The following is a 7,438-nucleotide window of genomic DNA, read 5'->3' on the forward strand; positions in this document are numbered from 1 at the left end:
TGAGGTTTCTTTTTCTAAACTGGGATCGAATCTTTAGTTCGTTGCAATCATTGACGTTTTTAAGTTTTCTTTATTATGCCGATGACACTATAATGGTGATAATTTCATATTTGGCTAGATCTTTCCCAGTACGTCACAGATATGAGATTGAAATATTTATCTATACTATGTATGCCTAAGAATCATCGCTTTATAACAGAAAATGTGTAAAATAGTGATTAAGCTAATTTGATTTAGAGTTTCATACTTTGGTTATCCTAGTGTTCAAAAATTTCGTTTTATTTATTTTTAAAAAAAAGAAAAACTACACTTTTGTTAAAATATAAGACCAGAATAATGGAGCATATACGGAAGTACTCAGAGTATATACGCCTATTTTTTGTAGTCCAATGTATACTCATCTTAAAGGACGAGCGTATATAGGGTGTTTGGGTATAAGCCATATGGTTGAAAACGGTCGAGCGTATACTTACCGAAAATTCCAGTATCTTTGTGAATCTCGTTATTCACACTTCGATAATAATTTACTTAGATTCAAACTAATTAATCAATGTAAAGATTACCAGGACCAGTGCTGTGGTGCTGTAATATAGCTCTCTTGGAGGCTAGCTAGCACCCTGGGGAACCCCTATAATGCGCAAAATTATCTTGCGTGGTATGTGCAGCTGCCGATTAATCGAATAATGAAGACACTACTTTAGTGCCTAAAAATAAGTACTAGAACTTAAAAGGGACACAAGGATTTAAAAGTTCATCCCTTCTAAAATTCAAATAGATAAACAGTTTATTTGTGATTTGAACCAGTGCGCAGTGGACCGATTTTGAGAATTTTGTGCGCACACTAATGCACTATTGTCCAATGATTGTGATTTATTTTACATCATCAAAAATGAGAGAAAATGAAGAAACATAGTGAATTTGATTTACTGAAAATCTGGCATTTTAACATCCAGAAAATCGCGCGACATGAGAATGAAATGTGATATGACCAGGGGAATCGGAACCGGGGCAGCTGCTCCCCCCTGAAATTTTCATGTAGGGCAAGATACTCGTTTTGCCCTTCCACTTTCAGACTATAAAAACATCACACAAGAGTGATTATATCAACTATTTTTTTTTTATGACAATGAGAAAAATATATATATATATATTTCAGATTCATCTTTCTCCTTGAGATATGAGCCCGAACGCTTTTTCTGATCCTATGATAGAAAAATTTAGGAAAAAGAATTAAAATTTTACTTTATTTCCATTGCTGTACGTTCTCAAAACGCTGTAAATCAAGATTTTAAAGTTCAAAAAATATAATAGTTTAAATGCGTAACAGCACATTTAAATATATTTTCTACAAATTTAAATTATTCTTACAAACAGTATGCAAAGTGCACTAAGTTTTATAGTGAGGAAATATGTATCCCTTGTGAGCACTAACGAATGACAGTATTTAGGACGTTCTTGCTTGAAGAGTGGAGAGGGCGAGTCATGTTCACAAACGTCAGCAAGACACTTCTGACAAAGATGTATGCGAGGGTGGGTCCTGGGAGTCCGGACCTCCCCCGAAATCCCGACTTTTCTGTATATTTAATTATATAATCTATCCTCGTGTTGGATTTGGACCCTCGAAAAAATTTGGACCCCTTCCGAAATAAATTCCTGCGTACGTGCCTAATTTCCCAAGAGAATTTACAGCGAAAAAGCTTGATTTCGTGAAACGGGGTGGGCGGGGTTTCGCGTGTTCCAAGTCCTGCTCTTCTGTGAAAAGTTCTACTGTCAATATTATGTCAACATTGTAATATTGATAATGATGTTTACTGAATGATTATTAAACATTTTTGTATTAAAAGTGCAAGCATGAGGTGTAACTTAAGCCTATGATATATGACTTTTGGACAAAGAAAGAGTAAAATAGGGGCTAAAGATACAGAACTGGATGTACTTATTTTCAGAGAAATGAGTAACCTTCATTCTTAGAAAGTAGCAACAGTCTATTGTAGCATTTGTGCAAAGGACTGTATGAGTACTATGTAAAATTATCTGATTCAATATTTTGCATTACCATTGGGTAATCGCTAATGGAATAATTGCAATAATCATACCAGAGTTCGAGAGTACTATTTTTTTAAAAGTAAAATTCTATACCATTCTTGAACAGAAATAAACAAGAAACAATCAGAAATTGCTATTGCATAAATATATACAGTAAAGTTTATAAAAGAATATCGTAACATTTAAAATTATATATTATAGTATACTTGCTCGTAGTTGAGTTAGTGCACCACGTTGGTGTAATAATACTGTTTGTTTTGGTGTTCCTCTTTCATAATTTTGCTTTCCCCATGTTTGTGTGCCTTTTTATGCAAATACGGTATAATGTTTTGAGGCACAGAGTGTCCTATCTAAAGAATCAATTTATTTTCTTCATACTACCCAAGATACACTAAATCAACATTTTTTAACAGATGCAACAGCTCTTCTAAATTTTAAAGCAGGGTAGAGACATTTCCTTCAATTTCTTGGATTAAAAATCAAAATATAGGTACTTCTCTAAGGAATTTTCTATTTGCTGTGAACCCAATGATTTATGATTATAGAATATTTCTAGCATTATTATTATTATTAGCTTCAGTCCCTCAAAGTCGACAACGAGCAACCGTGGCGCAGTGGTAGCGTTACGACTCCGCATTCGGGAGGTCCGAGGTTCGATCCCCGAGGCCGGCCATCGTGACTGAGGTTACTTCGCGGTTTCCCTCAAGCAAATGCTAGGATGTCATGTTCTTTGCGGGGCGTGACTTCCTCTTCTAATTACATCTTCCTTTCCTTCCTCTGTTCCTATCCCGGGTTGTGTGCTCACCGAGGGATGTCATCCGTTAGTAACGTTAAGGGCCGATATAGCCAAACTTGCTGAAGGGTCCCATCCACAAAGTCGAAGGTCTAATTACTAGTTGGCGGACCTTAGCAACAATTTTTCAGCACAATTATTATTCACAAAGTTGAAATTTTGGTTCATCTGATACTTGTGTTTGGGTTCTTTTATCGTTGCTTTACCAGCACAACAGAAAGCAAAATGAACACTGATTAGATTCTCGGAAGGAGCACTCAGTTTACGCATTAACGATGGCCTGAACCACCTAACTACCAAATCATACCAACGTTCACTTAGGCTTTGTAGGAGAGTGTGCTCAAACCTGTAAAGTCTGACATTGAAATAAAAGAGTTAACTTTGCGTTACTAAATCGTTTGCTTTTATGTAGGGATGCAAGGAAATGCATATACCCCTGTTTCTTACTTTATGTGTACCGAAAAAGAACCCTTCTTGACACATGGTAATCATCATCAACAAGCGAAGTTTCGAAAAATACAAGTCTTCCTGGTGTTTATGAAAAAATTAAACAACAACGAGTGCCAGTGCCAGAAACTTCATAACAAAATGCATCTCAAAATTCTCTGCAATGTGCCTCACTTGCAATGTGAAGTGCAAGATTCCACGAGCACTTCTTTGTCGGAATTGAGCAATGCGTCAGGCAAATTACAACAAATTTTCCCAACACTCCCACATAGAACTTGCCTAAAGATCTTGTGTAACCGATCAAGGGAAGAAGTTTGAAATTCTTGTTTTAGAAAATACAACAGCCGACTAAGGATTTAAATTTTTCACGAACTGCACGCCAACCTTGTCATGCGGAATGGTTTCTACATCCCTTGTTACATTATGATAGAGTCAAAGATTGTTTTGTTTTGATTGTATAAGGCATATCATTTGATAGGTAAAATGCTGGTGCAAGGAGCGGAATTGACTTTTCTCACCATAGAGTTCAAGAACTGGAGAAAGGCCACAGACAAATTCAGAGCACATTTGAAAAGCAAACTCCACTGTCCGAATAATGGCCGTGTGGGCATTTCCAACACAGTTAAAAATATGTATATAAAATGGTAAAAATTGTAGTTACAAACCATTTTTTATAGTACAATTTTTACTATTTTATATGTTTTTAACTGTGATTTAAATGGTTGAAAATGTCTGCACAATCCAGCACAAAACTGGCACTGGGTTAATCTTTTGATGTAAACCAAGATGCTTCTCGTAGATGGAAACCCCCATGAAACTGTTTACAGCTGCATTATATTATTATTACGCTATTATTATTATTGTCCAACCAAATCGAATTATTGTTACATTACGAACGTATATTTGTATTATCTTACCTATGTTAATTCCCGAGTTTATTTTCAAGAAGTAATTCAAAATCAGTTTGCCCCCCAGCTTAAAAATACTTCCGACGCCACTGGATATGACGATTTGTGAATCAGTACTACAAGGCAAATAGATCAATGCATTCAAGTGGTACATAAAATATATTACGAAGATATAAATTTAATAGTGTTTGAAACCTATGCTTTATGTGGTCAGACATCACACAATACCTTCACACAAACACATGTGTTATCCAGGGAAAATGTGGATATGCAATTCTACAGTATATATCTCTGCAAGTTAGACTGTACGTACCATATTGAATTATCACAAGTTAATCACACGTATCATTATGTTCTCACTATCAGTGTGTGTTATTTCAGCCACTACTATCTTCACTGTCACTTACAGAGCTGTCGCTGTCTTCTGCTGCTGTAATGTGAGAAGGCTCCACCAGAAGAGCTGTTGAAAGTTGTTTCTCTTGCTTTGAGAGCTCTCATTGAGAAAATGACAGGGTCCTATGTACTAAGTTCAAAAGTAGATCTTCGTTCGTAGCATATCGTGAAAATTGTCTGCAACGATGCTGTCTCAATCGACGCACATCTTTATTTCGTGCTTCCTGATCATCTTCGCTTAATTGTCCAATGAGAATTAATGCAACAGAAATCACAGAAGGACCATGAGCCCATGAAGCAAAATTTTATGCACAGATGCAGGCATGTAGTACCACGGATACTTTTTGATGAACATCTTAGCAATCTGAAGAGCATACTCATCGAATGCAGGAACATTTATGTCAAATCCACAAGAAATAACTCCCAGCACAACACCAAACCTTTCAAAAAGTACCCCGTCAATTCCAGTAATTGATGCTCACAGACTTGGATCTTGGAAAAATCGTGACGTATTGCCATCATTAGCTATCCCACTTCCATCAGGCTTGGGTTGATCCACCAAAAGACCCATTTCAGTTTTGAATTTTGCACATATCATTTTCTTTCTTATTGTGAATTTTTGCTTATCTGCTGTTTAGTGCTGATGCAATTGCTTATTTTTTTTTTTTAAATTCAGCAAGCAGTTCTTTTCCTTTTCGTACTTTGTTACTATATTAAATTATTTATAGGGTGACCTATACCTGGTGATGGTTTTCATGCACTGTTGATTTGTTTGTAAAAACCTATTTTTCATCCTGTTGCCCGCCTTCCATTTCTGAAACACCTTTGAGGGAAACAACCTTATTGTAGATGAAATAATGTCCTTAATTTATCTGCTTCCCCTATGCCTAATACTTCCATCACACGACTTTCAAGGTACTTTGTCTTAGCGGACTGAGAATGGCTTTCTTAAAGAGTACGTTCAACAGGTTTCTATATTCCATGTTTACAGGTGTAAAGATAAGAAACAAAATTAATTCCACAGTTACAAGTTATCTTTACACAGTGCATTACCATCGCGTTATTTATATATTTATCATCATGTAGTTTGTAAATGTGTAAGACTTGTCTTTACTACTGTTACTGATTTCTTGCAAAAATAGTAATTTTAACATGCATCACCTCATGACATTTTTCAGTGCCATTTGTATAGGGGAACACATGGGCAGCTATAGTTTTCACATATTACACTTTACATATTGTAGACTTCAACAATGCTCGTCTTTCAGGTGTACATCGTGGTACATTTTTTGAAAGGCAAATATTGTAATTACTGATCTTGATTACAAGAACTTGCACAGTTCCATTCACATCACTTAGTATTCATTCTGCCAGTGTTGGGTAAGTTACTTGTAAAAAATGTAATGCGTTACAAGTTACTTTACTTTCTCTTAAAATGTAACGGGTTACTTGCTCCAAAAAAGTAACTGTTACTTCGAAAGTAACGTGTTACTTTTGGGTCCGAAACTAAATATGTGAAAAAATATTACTTCAATTTTCCGTACTACTATTACTACCACTGTTATTATCGCACGTTCTGAATCGTTTTATGTAAATGCAAGGACAAATTTTTACTTGATTATGAACATTTTCATATAATGTAACATTGATAAAATGCCATCAGTGGCGGATCCAGGATTTGATCAAGGGAGGGGCTAAACCATAATTTGCCGTTTTATCCAGTGTAAAGCTGAATTGAAGCCCATTTTATCCAGTGTAAATCTGAGCGTCAAGGGGGGGGGGCTATAGCCCCGTAGCCCCCCCCCCTTAGATCCGCCCTTGAATGCCATATTGCGTTACTCGTAGGGATGGACACGAACGAGTTTTCTTTGAAACTCGATTCGACTAGAAACAGACATCTTGAGTTCGACTCGAAAAATTTCCTCCAACTCGAATTGGGGTCGAGTTTCGAGTCAAGTCGAGTCGAGCCAAATCCAGTGTGTAGTTTCGAGTATATTCTTCAAGTACAGTGCGTCCCACTAGCTTTCGAACCTGAAAAAAAAGGTATAATTTCCGAACAAATGTACATAAGAAAATGAAATTCACAATACACGTACTCCCATGCGCAAAAAATATTGCGCGTATACTGTAACTCACGATTTTTCGCAACTATTCCATTTTCCATATGTTTATTGGTAAAATTCAGTTATTAGTACGTGGAGATAATAGAAAGCAATCCATCTAAGGAGATATTTCCAAAAAATATAATAAAATAATAAAAATATAAGCAAAAAGCAAAATTATGTTCGGTTTTGTGTATACTGGCAATAATGTTTTCGAGGGAATTTTTGGAGTAGCACAGCACGATTGCAGAGGAAATAACAAGATTGGTAGGAGAAGGGCTGCACCAAGGAACTGGAAATTGGAGTAAAATATTGCATTTATTGGCTTAAATCTAGGGTGTAAATTGTCTGCCAAATATAAATTAGCTTCTGTAAGCAAGATGTTATACGGAAATATATAAACAAAGAGAAAAACTGTTGTCTTAAGTTTGGAAGTGACATGCTCTATAGCCATGAGCATTTATTTCTTAAGAAAAAGATAGACAACAAAAGAAAATCTGTGTGGTCAAGTGGGTAGAGTGACGGACTAGTAATTCTTATACTGTTTTGACACCAGATCGAATCCCATCCGGTCCTGTTCAATTTTTTTTCTTTACAAAACACTGTAGAAAGTGTATAATTTTTGTGTTAATAAGAAACGAAATAATATAATAATGAAATAACTTTTTGTTTTTCTGATGACGTATTTATTCAGAATTAGCTCACTATTTATTACTAATCGCGATTGTTTTTAGTTTATGGTATGGTAT

The sequence above is a fragment of the Thermobia domestica genome, chromosome 15, assembly GCF_964235325.1.
Source record: "Thermobia domestica chromosome 15, izTheDome1.hap1.1, whole genome shotgun sequence".
NCBI classification, from domain to species: domain Eukaryota; kingdom Metazoa; phylum Arthropoda; class Insecta; order Zygentoma; family Lepismatidae; genus Thermobia; species Thermobia domestica.